The sequence below is a fragment of the Uranotaenia lowii genome, chromosome 3 (assembly GCF_029784155.1).
Source record: "Uranotaenia lowii strain MFRU-FL chromosome 3, ASM2978415v1, whole genome shotgun sequence".
Classification (NCBI taxonomy): Eukaryota; Metazoa; Arthropoda; class Insecta; order Diptera; family Culicidae; genus Uranotaenia; species Uranotaenia lowii.
Window position 1 is genome coordinate 321611100 of NC_073693.1, and position 16264 is coordinate 321627363.

Genomic DNA, 16264 nt, shown 5'->3' on the forward strand with positions numbered 1-16264 from the left:
TTGTCAATTTTGTCAATTTTGTCAATTTTGTCAATTTTGTCAATTTTGTCAATTTAGTCAATTTTGTCAATTTTGTCAATTTTGTCAATTTTGTCAATTTCGTCAATTTTGTCAATTTTGTCAATTTTGTCAATTTTGTCAATTTTGTCAATTTTGTCAATTTTGTCAATTTTGTCAATTTTGTCAATTTTGTCAATTTTGTCAATTTTGTCAATTTTGTCAATTTTGTCAATTTAGTCAATTTTGTCAATTTTGTCAATTTTGTCAATTTTGTCAATTTTGTCAATTTTGTCAATTTTGTCAATTTTGTCAATTTTGTCAATTTTGTCAATTTTGTCAATTTTGTCAATTTTGTCAATTTTGTCAATTTTGTCAATTTTGTCATTTTTGTCAATTTTGTCAATTTTGTCAATTTTGTCAATTTGGTCAATTTTGTCAATTTTGTCAATTTTGTCAATTTTGTCAATTTTGTCAATTTTGTCAATTTTGTCAATTTTGTCAATTTTGTCATTTTTGTCAATTTTGTCAATTTTGTCAATTTTGTCAATTTGGTCAATTTTGTCAATTTTGTCAATTTTGTGAATTATGTCAAATTTGTCAATTTTGTCAATTTTGTCAATTTTGTCAATTTTGTCAATTTTGTCAATTTTGTCAATTTTGTCAATTTTGTCAATTTTGTCAATTTTGTCAATTTTGTCAATTTTGTCAATTTTGTCAATTTTGTCAATTTTGTAAATTTTGAAAATTTTGTCAATTTTGTCAATTTTGTAAAATTTGTAAATTTTGTAAATTTTTAAAATTTTGTAAATTATGTAAATTTTGTAAATTTTGTAAATTTTGTAAATTTTGTAAATTTTGTAAATTTTGTAAATTTTGTAAATTTTGTAAATTTTGTAAATTTTGTAAATTTTGTAAATTTTGTAAATTTTGTAAATTTTGTAAATTTTGTAAATTTTGTAAATTTTGTAAATTTTGTAAATTTTGTAAATTTTGTAAATTTTGTAAATTTTGTAAATTTTGTAAATTTTGTAAATTTTGTAATTTTTGTAAATTTTGTAAATTTTGTAAATTTTGTAAATTTTGAAAATTTTGTAAATTATGTAAATTTTGTAAATTTTGTAAAATTTTTAAATTTTGAAAATTTTGTAAATTCTGTAAATTTTGTAAATTTTGTACATTTTGTAATTTTTGTAATTTTTGTAATTTTTGTTATTTTTGTAATTTATGTAAGTTTTGTAATTTTTGTAATTTTTTTAATTTTTGTGAATTTTGTAAATTTTGTCAATTTTTAAATTTTGTAATTTTTGTAATTTTTGTAATTTTTGTAATTTTTGTAATTTTTGTTATTTTTGTAATTTTTGTCATTTTTGTAATTTTTGTAATTTTTGTAATTTTAGTAATTTTAGTAATTTTTGTAATTTTTGTAATTTTTGTAATTTTTGTAATTTTTGTAATTTTTGTAATTTTTGTAATTTTTGTAATTTTTGTAATTTTTGTTATTTTTGTAATTTTTGTAATTTTTGTAATTTTTGTCATTTTTGTTATTTTTGTAATTTTTGTAATATTTGTAATTTTTGTCATTTTTGTTATTTTTGTAATTTTTGTAATATTTGTAATTTTTGTCATTTTTGTAATTTTTGTAATTTTTGTAATTTTTGTAATTTTTGTAATTTTTGTAATTTTTGTAATTTTTGTCATTTTTGTCATTTTTGTCATTTTTGTCATTTTTGTCATTTTTGTCATTTTTGTCATTTTTGTCATTTTTGTCATTTTTGTCATTTTTGTCATTTTTGTCATTTTTGTCATTTTTGTCATTTTTGTCATTTTTGTCATTTTTGTCATTTTTGTCATTTTTGTCATTTTTGTCATTTTTGTCATTTTTGTCATTTTTGTAATTTTTGTCATTTTTGTCATTTTTGTCATTTTTGTCATTTTTGTCATTTTTGTCATTTTTGTCATTTTTGTCATTTTTGTCATTTTTGTCATTTTTGTCATTTTTGTCATTTTTGTCATTTTTGTCATTTTTGTCATTTTTGTCATTTTTGTCATTTTTGTCATTTTTGTCATTTTTGTAATTTTTGTCATTTTTGTCATTTTTGTCATTTTTGTCATTTTTGTCATTTTTGTCATTTTTGTCATTTTTGTCATTTTTGTCATTTTTGTCATTTTTGTCATTTTTGTCATTTTTGTCATTTTTGTCATTTTTGTCATTTTTGTAATTTTTGTCATTTTTGTCATTTTTGTCATTTTTGTCATTTTTGTCATTTTTGTCATTTTTGTCATTTTTGTCATTTTTGTCATTTTTGTCATTTTTGTCATTTTTGTCATTTTTGTCATTTTTGTCATTTTTGTCATTTTTGTCATTTTTGTCATTTTTGTCATTTTTGTCATTTTTGTCATTTTTGTCATTTTTGTCATTTTTGTCATTTTTGTCATTTTTGTCATTTTTGTCATTTTTGTCATTTTTGTCATTTTTGTCATTTTTGTCATTTTTGTCATTTTTGTCATTTTTGTCATTTTTGTCATTTTTGTCATTTTTGTCATTTTTGTCATTTTTGTCATTTTTGTCTTTTTTGTCATTTTTGTCTTTTTTGTCATTTTTGTCATTTTTGTAATTTTTGTCATTTTCACTTTTTTTTTTTTTGTTTTTCCTTACAGAAGAAGATGCCCTCTCAAAACTCCAATCCGATGTTTTATAAACTATCATGGAAAGGATAATCTTCTGTGAAACCCTTCGTTAATTATAACTGAGCTTTTGTTCGCCAGGACACCAGGAGCAGTTTCATGTCAATCCACTGTGATTGCTGGTTTTACCTCGAAATGATCGCATGTCTTTTCGGCCCGGATATGGGTTCAGCTCGTTTCTGGAAAACCTTTAAAAATCGTCATCATGAAACACTCGAACCTTGTTTGCGGCCACAGAACACGGACCCGTAATACCGGTCTCAAGGAAGAAAACCAAGATAGGTTGGATGCTGCTCAAGATAATCCACTCGATATTTTCCAACCGAAATGAGACAGACAGACTTGACCCTCCAGGCGGCTTTCTCGACTTGATCCGGTGTGTTCCAATCCAAAGTTCGAGTCTAGCTTCTATGCCCCTCCGGCACTTTACAAGCTTCTCGTGATAGCACATCAAACCGGAAGTGCTTCCCAGCAGTTAGTCGTCCTGTTGGAGAGCTTTTATCTCTGTCTATGGCATCGTCGTCGTGTGTATAGAGACAAAAGAACCAAGACCGAAGGAGTCAAGTGTTTTATTTGCGTTTTCCTCCCACGCGCTGCCATCTTTCGTCGTGTCGGCCAGCTTCTTTGCTTTCCATTTCGAGCTGTTCCAGCAGCTGCTGCATCTAGGGCTAGTACAGTCAGGAAGTGAGCTAGCAAGGAAACTCCTTTTCGCCGAGAGCAACGTGAAGGATTATTTCCGGAGCCGGTTTTCGGTCGGGAAAGTTCGGGAGCTGGCGGTGGTCCTCCTAACCTGGCGAAAGTCGTCGACCGGCTGGTCGGTTTATTCCGTGTCCGGGCAGTTGAAAAGCTATTCGCTGTCAGACCAATTTCCGGATGTTTTATGGCTTTTCACCTCTCCACCTCAGAGTTGTGTGGATGGCGTTTCGGGTATTCGGGACGGGACTATCAACAATCTCCGGCCAGGCTGATAGAGTGAGTCTCCCGCATACTTACATATACGTACAGGAAGTAACAGGAAGCGGCAGGCTTTGTCTGCTTTCCAGCGAATTTCACCGGTTGATTGGTGTGGAAACACCGCGTGATGCTAAGAAAAGCGCCTAGTGGAAGCTCGGTAGGTATATTGGCTCGGACAGAGAAGTATGGCTTCGGCAATTTCGATCTCAAACAACCACTGTGTAGAATCGAATTGCCTATTTGCTATGACTTCAAATAGAGTGGAAACCGTTGAGGAAGAGCCAGAAGTTGATTCCAGAAATCGTTTTCCAATCAAGTTTACAACCTTGTTTTTGTAGGGAAGAAAGTGTTTTAAACAAATGTTTCCGAATAGTTAGGCCAGAACAAATTTAAAACTCTTCTTTTGTCACCGCCTTCCCCCCCATTGACGGAATAAGGGATTGGATATAAACATTCAACCTAAAGGTTTTGGTAGTTTATGTTTGCTCGATGAATTGATAACATTGTATATGCAACGAATAGTCATCTTCATCAATTGACCGAAGGAAAAGAAAAACGTAGGGGAGGAGCGGGCTATATGCGCCTATTAAACAGAACACTGATTTAATCAAATATCACATCGAATATGTGTACAAAAACTATATACACGTGTGCAGGCATCTGTTTTCTATACATTGGAGTAATTTTTATGTTAAAATTTTCTTCTGTTTCCAAGAAAATGATTTTATCAAAAATGTTGTCTAAAATGCCGAACCTCAAACCGTGCGGGCTAAATGCGCCTATTTATGTTTTGAACAAAATTTATGTTTCTTGGACAATATTTCCGTATAATTTCATTGAAACTGATAGAAAGTAATAATTTCCGTACGACAAAACTGAAGTTTTATAAAAATTTATGTATATTATAATTTTATGGAATAAAACAAAAGTTAGGTTTGCCATACTATGGAGGCAGTTCATCCATGAGAAAAACTTTATCAAATCTGTTTTTAGATCTTCAATTCTCTCTTAAGATGTTATTCAGAGCTATGCTTATGATTTGAAGGTCCAATGATAAAAATCATTTATTTATTCTATTTAACCTGTTATTTTATGATGGAGGCATTTTACAAACAGGATGGGGGCATACAAAAACACTCTCTTATTCCACTATATATTCATTTAAAAACCTCCACAAAAGCTGAAATATGTTTAATTTCTTAAGTTCATTTGAGTAAGAAACAAAAACCATCCTAGTTTTTGTTTTAAGCTTCTTTGAGTATAATTTTTAAAAGTCGAAATATTACATCAAAATGTATCAAAACCTTGTATGATTTTTTAAATTTTTTTGAGTAAGTAAATTCATAAAATTCTTTCTTGCCTTATGTTTTAAGCGTATTACCCTCAAAATGCATTGGTCAGATAAGCTGTCTAGTCAGCCATTTCATCAAACAGCCGTACACAGCAAAAAATATTTTCTGTAAAATTACAGTAAATATCCTGTAACAAAAAGGAGCAGGACTTTTACAGTAATTTTACAGGCCGGGAAAAAATTACATGACCTTCATTTTTCAGTGAAAAATAATATTACAGGCTGTTTGAAAATTACAGGACTGTAAAACCTCAATTCACTGAATTGTTCAGGCTCGATTTTCTTACTTTAAAAATATGAAATTTATATTTTTTCGGTAGAAATAAAAGATACAAAATATTATTTAATGACTTTATTTATCAACATATAACTTTTTTATTAGACTAATAATGATCATGATTTCATCATAACCTTAACTGACGTAACGATTCCAACATCTTAGGTAAGTTGCACCCAAATCAGTTTGTTGCTGTTGCAGCACATCTTCAACTAAACGTTCAGAAAATTTGGATGCATAGGTCTCATCGAGTAAATCCGACGACATACCCTGCGTTACACTACCCGGTCGGATATGAGTCCAATGAAGATGGCATAAACGTTCATAGAATTAAATTTCTTTCACGTTCCTCGAAAAGCCAGGAAACTCTTGCTACGACCATGATGTGGCTTAAAATGAGGGGTCATTCAAAACATTACAAGAATATATCTGGTCGGTAACGGGATATCGATGTTCAACGACCAACGGGGAGCATTGCTCATTTTAAATCATCGAGACGAAATCCAGATGATTGAAATACGACAGGGCCAGAATGTCCGTTTCGTACTCGATGAGTTTTCGGTTCCACGGGTTCACCCAGCTACAGCACCAATCGAAGCACACCGTGAGCAGCTTGATTCTGCGGCCCAAAGTTCAGTTTTCGATTTCGAACGGTCAGCTTGACAGGGGCAACTTGCTGTTCCTTGAAGAGATTTACACATGAATGTTGCCTAGTGAAAACAAGAAAAATTCAAATTTTATTTTTTAATTATTTAAGAGGTAATTATTTTAGGCGATCTTCAGGTCAATTGTTATTTGATAACAGATATCAAAAACATAAAAAGTACTAAGGTGGCGAAACTTATTTTTAATTGCAATGCTGTTCTTCATACTCAACTTCAAAGCGAGACTATTCAATATTAATGAAGCGAATGAGAAGCGTGTCATATAACTGACCGACATGAATTCATTCCAAACTACCAATCAGGTTTTTTAATCAACCTTTTTTTTAAACTTCTACCTCAATAGTTCAATATTAAAACCGATCAAACATAAGAAAAATGCCATCAATTTACCTTTTCAAGCATTGATCTATATTAAATAATCTATCTGTTTAAGCAGTAACCAAGTGCATGGTGGTTATTTGAGTTCTTGGGATCAGAAGGGTGCAAGTGCCTGGATGATTGTTCCGAGAAAACGCGCTACAAAGTTGTGAAGGTGCCCGATTTTTCATATATTTGTCTAATTCGAGCAATTTCAATTCAATCAAAGAAGTGTTCAAAAAATTGTTAAAAAATCGTGTTATGCACCAGATCATGGCCGTAGGAACGGGGGGGGTTTTGGGGGTTAAACCCCCCCCATGAGGGTCCAAAAAAGCAAGTGAGGTTTTCTACTCTACACTTAAATTTTCAAATCCATAATCAAATCATGATAATAGAGCAAAGTTATTCAAGAGTAACAATCTAGACTAAAAACTTATACCAAAACCTCAAAAACTCATCCCAAGTTCAAAATTTTGTCGACAGTATTTCAAAATTTTCTCAATTGTTCATAGAATAAGGTTGTCAATTTTTTTAAGCACGTATCCGAGCCGGAAAAATCCGGGCTGTTTTATAATAAAAACCTTCCAAAATTCGGGTGTTTGATTTCAAAATTGTCGACCAAAAGCCAAGCAATACTAGGCTGGAATTGCGCTTCAAATATCAAGGTATAAAAAAACTTGATAAAACCTTTCATGATTTTTTTTTAATTTGCTTCAAACATTTTGGACGAAAAAATAAAAAATAATTTACAACACAATTTGTTTTTAAAATTTGATTTTAAAATGAGAATAAGAACAAATCCAGAAAAATTCGGGCATTTCCAATAAAAATAGGGCAACTGGGTAAGACCGGATGTTTTCCAAATTTTATATTGAATATCTTGGCATATTTATATTATTTATCGGGCAATCTGGCAACCTTATCATAGAAATTCAGGTCTGAATATTGAATTTATAATTAAACCCATTTTGGAGGTTCTTGTTTCATATTATCATAACCAAAGTTGTATTTCTACATATTTTCGTATTTCTGATTCTGTATAAAGTTTAGGATTCTTGATTTTCAGTCAGAATAATCATAAGAAAAAAGGAAAGGAATGCTGTTTTAAATCCTGGTACAAATTTGGTTTTACATTTCATATCAAATTTGAATAATGTTTTTAGAAAACTATTTGCACTTTCAATATTTTGATAACAGTTTTCCGAATATGGGAAAAAAAGAAAAAGAAAAAGTTTTATATTCAAATTTGAAGTTCTCAAACTTCATTCTAACACAAACATGCTTCTAAGTGGCGATCAAAAATTTAAAACTCAGATGCAGATTCATCATTTGGAATTCACATTTCAATTAAGATTCACAATACAGTTAAAAAATTAATAATGAATTAAGATTTAACTAGCGACAAAGAATTTCAATAAAAGATTCATGAATGATGGCTCTTAAACTTGGCTCATAAAATTGTGATCTGCAAACAAGATTCGGAAATCGAACTATTTGAACATTTCAGAAATCGTATAGAAATTTGGAAACAGATTGATTTAAAGTCCAAAGTTTGAATTCCGGTTCACAATTCAGATTGAAAGTTCAGGAAAGGATTCAACTTGTGAATGTGTTTTCCAATTAACATAAAATTGTAGAGGAATTCAAGAGAACATGAACTTAAAAATTTGTTTGTCAGTTTAAAAAAATCATCCACATGATTTTCATTATGGATTAATTCTTTATGAAAAACAATTCCTGTTAAAAAACATGTACCTGATCTTCACCTAAAAAATCTGCAAAAAATTCTATGTTTTCTCGGTGTATTGTTTAACATTATTGATATTGCTGTTTTTTAAGCTAAATTTCAAACTAAAATCATAAATTTAGTTCAAGTTTGCATCAACAAAATTTGATCCGAATATTTTTTTTTATCTCTTACTGTTTGTTTGGAAATTTATATTTATTTTCTTCAAAGGTGAGAATCTTGGAATTTTCAAAAGAGTTTGAAAGTGTGTTTGATTTGAGCATAGACTTAGTTTTTTTTTAAAGAAATTGAAGCTCAAATCAAATAACTTTGATCTACCTCATTCTTAAACTAATTCAAAAAATTTTACCATCAATGAAAGCAATTCCATATTTTGTTTCTAAAGGTTTAATAAAAAAAATCAAGCTCACTTATTAAGCTAAGGATCACTTTTCTAAAGTTATGATTTTATACAAAAATTTTGTTTTAATCAAAAAAATTGTTTTTTTTAACCGTACGTTGTTGGGCAAAAAATCATTGGTAAAAATCAGTCACCAAAACCCCCCCCCATGAGCCGGTTCTTCCTACGGCCCTGCACCAGATGCACAATAAAACATGAAGAATCAACTCAAAATTTATAATTTTGGAACTTGCACACCTCTGATCCTGAGGGCCCCAATTTAAGAAAAAGAGCATTTAATTTACTCACTAAGAAAAAAGGATTAGAATTTAAATGCTCAATGCAACCTGAACTCTCCAAAAGATTTCAATTGAGGCACTCAGGATCAGAAAGGTGCAAGTTCCAAGATCATAAATTTTGAGTTAAGTATTCCTAACAATTCTTCATGCTTCAATGTATATCTGGTGAAAAACTCAGATTTTTATAATTTTTTCAAACACTTTTTCGATTGAAATAAAACTGCTCGAATTCGTAAAATATATGAAAAATTGAGCATCTTCACAACTTTGAAGCGCGTTTTCTCGAAAGTATCATTCAGGCACCCTTATGATCCCAAGCGCCTCAATAACTTTCAAAATTCTGATTTCGAGAATTTAAAGGTTAAGTAGCTGATTCAATGTTCTAGTCTTGATGATCAAGTTTTCTGTCATCAAACATTTGTACTTCAGAGATAATATTTACAACTTATTAAATTTTGAATTCTTATCTTAAATCAGAAAAAGAGGGACACACGCTTCAAAGTTGCTCGATGTTTTTTTTTTTATTTTGAGCAGTTTTAATTCAAAAAGTGTTAAATTAAAAAAAAAACTGAGTTTTGCACCAGATGGTAATTAAGATAAGAATCGATTGGTAAACTAAATCGATGCATAGTCTTGGCACTTGTCTCCCTCTGATTCTGAGGACCTCAATCATAAATGTTAAAACCAATAGTGTAGAAAATGTATTGAAAAATTTCGCATATGATTTTGAATATTAATTTTTATAAATTAATTTTGCCTTAAAAATTATATTACTTTAATGAGATTTAGTTTCTCCTTGGAATCCATGAAACATTAAAATTATTCATCAGACGGTTCTTCTACCATTTCAGTTCATCTCAACCGGTTTCGGTTTACCTTCGAAATTATCGGTTCAGGGATCGTCGTTTTACAAACGTACTTTTCTAGCGCCAATCCATTTTGTTTCCTTTAAAAAATATGAATATGAAATATAAGTAAAACAACGCTTATCTATTTGTTTTGGCATAAAGAAAAAATACAATAAAAGGAATGTACATGCTGACCGTTTTTAAAGGAATTTTAAATATTAGAGTATTAGCGTTTTAAGAATGTCTTAAGAATAAAAAAAAAATCATATTAATAGAAACGAAAAAAAAATTCACTCAAATTCAACTAATAATGAGAATGGTTACATACCTTAAAAAGTCGTATGTCTCAACGTTAAAAGGATGTACGGAAGTAAAGGTGGGAACTATGCGACACCTTTTCGAATTTGCGACATACTTCCGAACATTCAGTCCGAACAACTTGGTGTCCTCGTCCAGTGTTCCACTGATGCCAGCACCAATACCTCAACCGCTGAATTCAGTTCCTTTGCTGTTTTCTCGGCAGCAGCAGCACCTGAGCCTCCCGAGAGCATACTTTCCAGCCAAACTATTTGCCACCTCATCCTTAACAATTGTCGTAGTTCCGAATGATATAGTCGGAACTGCCCGTGTTCTTCTTTGGCTTGCTGCTTGTGGAAGGATTCTTAGGTTCACAATTTTGTCTACGGGAGTCAATAATCAGCGCTGAGTAGAGTAAAAGAAGGCAATTTTAACTAATAAAATAAAATAAGCAAACCTTTAGTTCAGCCACCGCTTGAATAGATGGATTTGTTCTTGCTGCTGGAGATGGTGATTGTTTTAGTTGATCCGGGTGCTGAATGGGAAACGTACAACAAATTTTGGGCGAAGGTTTCCCTTCTTCTTCGTTCCTATACCTTTCCTTTCACTTCCTGGGCCAACGTCGTGGATTCCGCGGAGGGTTTCCGCGGGAGATTACCGATTTTATTCACCCGATACACCGAAAACACTTCCGAACAGCTAGTATAAACAAAGACGAAAATACCTGCGAGTTTTTGTTTACTTTTGACGTTTTCTTTTGGTGCGTAACTGGGATGCCATGCGGGCTGGAATTTTAAAATGTACAATTGAAAATTATTGGACATCGTAATTCAAAGACACGTAATTTTTTTTCGACTTGTAGAATTACGGCAAATGTCATGCTCCTTTTTGTTACAGGACATTTGCTGTAATTTCAAATGAGTGTTTATTTATTTCTCAGTGAATCAATTTAAAATTACGTGTTTTTCAAATTACAGGTTGTATTATTTTAAAGGCAACCATTTTCAAGTACACGTAAAAGTCAAAATTTTTTTCTGTGTAGGGTCATTTAACCCGATAGGCCCATTTAGGAAACCTTTCCCCTAATGTGAACAAGATTGCCCATTTCAGTCTAATCTGATCTCAGACGACTCTATAATATACCGTCAGTCGTCCAATTGACGAGTAGGCATACACTTAAACAGAAAGTGTCTGCTTATACAAGCAATTTCTTAAACCGCGTTTAGCGGTTCCCTTCGATTCCAATGCTGAAGGTGGATCGTTGCTGGTAACATTCGAGTGACAATGTGTGTACTAGAACACTAGACTGAGTCGATTTAGGGTCATTTTTTAATTTCTCAAACCCTAGGGCCTTAAAAGCTTAATTTTAGTTCAAAACTCATCCATGATTTTTTGCAGGATTTTTAATTAAAGCTTACATGAGTAAATTTGGACTTTTATGTTTGTATGGGAAAATTTGATATTTTGCACTGAAAAATCAACATCATTTTTGTTTCTTCTGTGGAACCGAGCCTGCTAATAGTGTTTGTGCCAATTTATATAAGCTGTGTTCTGGCATTGATAAACAATAAATTCAATTGACATCACTGCTGGGGCCTAGCGAGGTATTGAATGACTATGTGGCAGCACTGCCACTCGACTAAAAAGCAGAACGTCATGACCAGGGTTGGCATAATTCATCGTCATTAGTCAAATGACTGTGACTGTTGAGCCTCTTGGTCCGTCAAACTCAATTGACTGTTCCTTATACGCCAGTCACTTCGTTCGCCAGTCACTCAACCCTCAGTTGTTTGAAGCTAAAAAAATTTCATAGTCAAGCATTCACCAATCGCATTCGAACGAGACGACGTCGACCGAACTGAAGACGAAAAAGAAACGCATTTATTATTATTGTTACTCCTGCCAGCAAGCCCGTTTTCAATTTTTTATTGCTATTGTTGCTCTCTGCCAGCTAGTCGTTCAATTAGTTGTACCTGCCGTCAGCAGCCGATCGAAGTGTGAAGAGATTTGCCAGTCACTCTCAGGAGAAATTTTGACCTTGTGTAGGAGCTTCGCCAGTCGATGATGGAGAAATGTTGATTGTTGTCGTGCTTTATCCGTCATGCGAGTAGTGAGGCTCCGTCAATTGAGTAAGGTGCCGGTCGTTTGATGAAACAAAACTAGTCGGGTCAAGCGTGACGGGCGAAATTTACCAACCCTGGCATGACCACATTTTACAGGTGTATGCGAATAAGAGAGAAAATTACACATGCTAATTTCCGACGAATAAATGATTCAATTGTTCTAAGTTAAGTGTCGCGATAAGACTTATTGTTAGTTTGCTTATTCGAAATATCCATAGTCCCACAATTGGTAACCGTCAACGTGTTGTTGTCCTACACGGTAATTTTGAATTATTCAGAGACTGATTTGTTTTGGCTCAGGAGTTGCATCATGTATGAAGATGAAAACAACTGAATTGGAATCAATCAAAATTCTGAGTTGTTTTTCTTCAGCGGTAGCGAAATTTTTTGACTTAGCGAAGACGCACACTATTTCACTGGAAGTGAATGAAAACAACTCAGAGCATTTCAAAAATTTGTTAGTTTATTGATCGTTTAGAAAACAAAAGCTAGTCGGACGGCGAAAGGGAAAATTTTAAAATTTTGTATGTCTGTATTGTATGTCTAATTTGTTCCTCTTTAGGTTGGTTTTCACCAGCTGCGGCGCAGCTTTTCGCCACTAGGATCGGTGAAAGTCTCGTCTGAACATCCGATTACACCGGACACCCTCGGACCGAATATGTCATCGGATAATTCGTCTGTTAGCCGCAGGGGAATGATATGTGCTGCTGATCGAACAGCATCAAATGCTGGTTGCTGATCATCAACTATGGCAAAAAAAATGTGACGGGTAAGATTTATAAATTTACGAATTTAGTTTATTTTCAGCGATCCCTAATTTTGTTTTTCTTCTCTATAGGCCTACTCCAGCTGGGTGTGGCAGGCGATGGCAACGGGTAGGATTGTAAAGTTTGTTTTATTTTTTATGCATTTACCTGTTTTGTACCATTTTAGGATGGTTTCCACCGGATACGGTGAAACATTACGTCGCTGAAATCGGTGGAAGCCCCAGCTGAGTAGCAGAATCTACCGGACGTCTTCCAGTTTGAAAGGTCAAATTACTCCGGATGCGGCGTTGGTTTTCGGAAGTCCCGGCTGACCAGCAGACCACTCAGGATGCCCTCCGGGATCAAATACGCAATAGGAAAATTCGTCGGTTGGCAGGAGGACAAAAAACTTTCGAACTTTCGAAGGCTGCTACTGAACATAAGAAAATGTTGGCTGCTACTCACCAACTTGGACAAAAAAAAAGTTACTGGAAATAAACTAATTTCACACATTTACTTTGTCTAGATTTAGTCCGAAATTTCAATAATTTTCTTTTAAAAAATATAATCCCTTTCGAAACCATGCCCAAATTTTAAAAATTCTGAGTTGTTTTGGCTCAGATCGTTCAGACGCTTCTTCAAAATGCCTGATTAAAAACAACTCAAAATTCGCGAAAACCCCTACAATTCATTTCTGAGTTTTGCCGTTCTAATCAAAATTTGAGTTTTCCCAGTTTTGGAGCATTTTGAATTGTTTTCCTTCAAATCTGAGTCAATGAGAATTAGAGTGTAGTGCAGGCATGTCAAAAGTGTGCGGGCCGCATTAAAAATTTTCTATGACGTAGAGGGCCGCAGCCAAAATCAGTTAAATCGATACATTCAGCTTTAGTTTTTTTGCAGTAATATTGTACATCAGTGGTGTTTTTATTTTGAGACAATTTAAGACGGGGCTACGCGAACCCCCAGTTTGACATGCCTGTCCTAGTGAAATGACCGATCCAGAACCGATGCCTGCAACTACAGCCGCAGTTTCCATGAAGTTGCCGGATTTCTGGAAAACCGATCCTACAATGTGGTTTGCTCAGGTCGAAGCCCAATTCGCTCTCGGTGGAGTTACACAGGATAGGACGAAATTTTTCCATATTGTGGTCAAAATCGATCAAACAGTCATCTGCCACGTGTCAGATCTCATAAAAACACCACCTGAGTAAAACAAATACGAAGCGATCAATGCCCGATTTATATCTTGTTTTGAATTAACCCCACAGTCGAAACTAGAGAAACTTCTTGTATCCTGTATTTGGGAGACTTTCGCCCGACGCATATCATTTAGCAGAAAAAGAACAACACCAAACATCACAATTACACTAGAAGATCAGAATGTAGAAAAATGTGAACGAGTTAGGGATTTAGGAATTATCTTAGACTCTAAACTTACTTTCACAGACCATTACAATACTATCATCCATAGGGCAAATAACATTCTGGGCTTTATTAAGCGCTTTTGCTTTAATTTTCAAGACCCATACACAATAAAAACACTATATATTGCCTATGTAAGGTCTTTACTGGAATATTGCAGCGTTGTTTGGTCCCCTTATTCAATTTCACACGAAGAAAGAATAGAATCAGTACAAAAGCAATTTCTACTATATGCCCTTCGTAAATTAGGTTGGACATCATTCCCACTTCCATCATATAAAGCGCGCTGCATGCTCATTGACATACAAACACTAAAAGTACGCCGTGAATATGCAATGGTTTCATTTGTAAACGATATTGTTTCGCAGCGTATTGACTCAAATGAAATTCTATCAAAATTAAACTTTTATGCACCTTCTCGGCAACTCCGAAATCGAAATTTATTTTTCATTAATCACTATCGCACAAACTACGCGAAAAACGGGCCAATAAATCGCATGATGGCCTCTTACAATCAACACTGCGAAACCATTGACTTTACAATGTCTCGGCAAAAACTCAAACAATATTTTAATCGAAGAAATCTAAACTCTTAAGGAGAAATTGTAAAGCAGACACTGCTTAAACCTATTCTTAAGGAAATGCACATGTATCAAACTAGTCTACATTACGGTTGACGAATAAATAAATAAATAAATAAAATGAATTTGTTGGCCAAGATGTTTAAACTTTCCTCCGGGCTAAATGTCGACGACGCCTTGTTGAAAATGCTGTTTCTACAACGTCTCCCATCCAACGTTCGCACGGTTCTGTCTATCAACGGTCTTCCCAAATTAGCCGAAATGGCGGATGAAATGATCAAGCTGGTTCCAGACACTACCGTTTTAAAATTAGAATCCGCAGCTGTCAAAAATGTTCCCGAAAGCGATTTGGAAGAGCAAGTCGCAGCTCTTACGGCTGAGGTTCGTCGACTCAAAACTATGCCTGGACGCAGTCGATCTAGATCAACTTCTCGTCCCCGATCTGGTTTCGAAATCTGTTGGTATCATCGAAAGTACGCAGAGCGAGACGAACGTTGTCGTAGTCGGTGTCAGTTTAAAAATCCAAAAAACTAGATTACCGCCCACCCGGCATCGGTGTGGTGGACGCTAATAATTCTAGTCAACGTTTACAAATTTTTGACCGAACATCGAAACAAAAGTATCTTATTGATACTGGCTCTGATGCCTCGATACTTCCGGCAAATCGAAGCGATAAATCGTACGGTACATCACCTTTCCAACTCCACGTAACGAACGTCTCTAAAATCCGAGCATACGATTGCAAATTTGTGACAACAGATCTTGGACCGCGCCGTCGATTTTCATGTATTTTTTTAATAGCCGATGTGACAACAGCAATCATAGGAGCAGATTTTTTGTCATATTTTGGTATCTTTGTTGATCTCGGCAATCGTACTAAGCTATATTCGGGGGTTTGCTCAGGCTTCTGTTCATACTGTTACGACCGTTTATATCAATCATCCGTTTCGAGATCTCCTTTTAGAATAAGATAAAGATTAGATAACGACACACATGCGTATAGAAGTTCTACACGGTGTTACACATCACATACAAACAAAAGGCTCACCCGTCGCTTCTAAAGCTCGGAGGATGGTTCCCGATAAGCTACAAGCAGCCCGTAAGGATTTCAAAACAATGATCGAGTTGGAAATTTGCAGGCTGTCAAAAAGTTGTTGGGCCAGCCCTTTGCATTGTGTGCTTAAAAAGAACGGAGAATGGTGCTTCGTCGGAGACTATCGTGGATTAAACCGAATTACCGTACCGGACCGCTACCCGGTCCCTCACATCCACGATCTTCTTAACAGTTTTTTGGGAAAAAAAACATTTTCAACGTAGGGGAGGAGCGGGCTATATGCGCCTATTAAGCAGAACACTGATTTAATCAAATATCACATCGAATATGTGTACAAAAACTATATACACGTGTGCAGGCATCTGTTTTCTATACATTGGAGTAATTTTTATGTTAAAATTTTCTTCTGTTTCCAAGAAAATGATTTTATTAAAAATGTTGTCTAAAATGCCGAACCTCAAACCGTGCGGGCTAAATGC

General features: G+C 33.9%; 1 long non-coding RNA gene across 1 annotated transcript; it reads right to left on the reverse strand.

Moving 5' to 3' along the window:
- Positions 1-5417: 5417 nt before the first annotated feature.
- On the reverse strand, positions 5418-10683 carry LOC129757704 (uncharacterized). The gene is made up of 4 exons (XR_008739769.1): positions 10317-10683; positions 9891-10242; positions 9489-9660; positions 5418-5977 (listed from the first exon to the last, which is right to left on the reverse strand). It is a non-coding gene; the product is annotated as an uncharacterized LOC129757704 (long non-coding RNA).
- Between the last annotated feature and the right edge of the window lie 5581 nt (positions 10684-16264).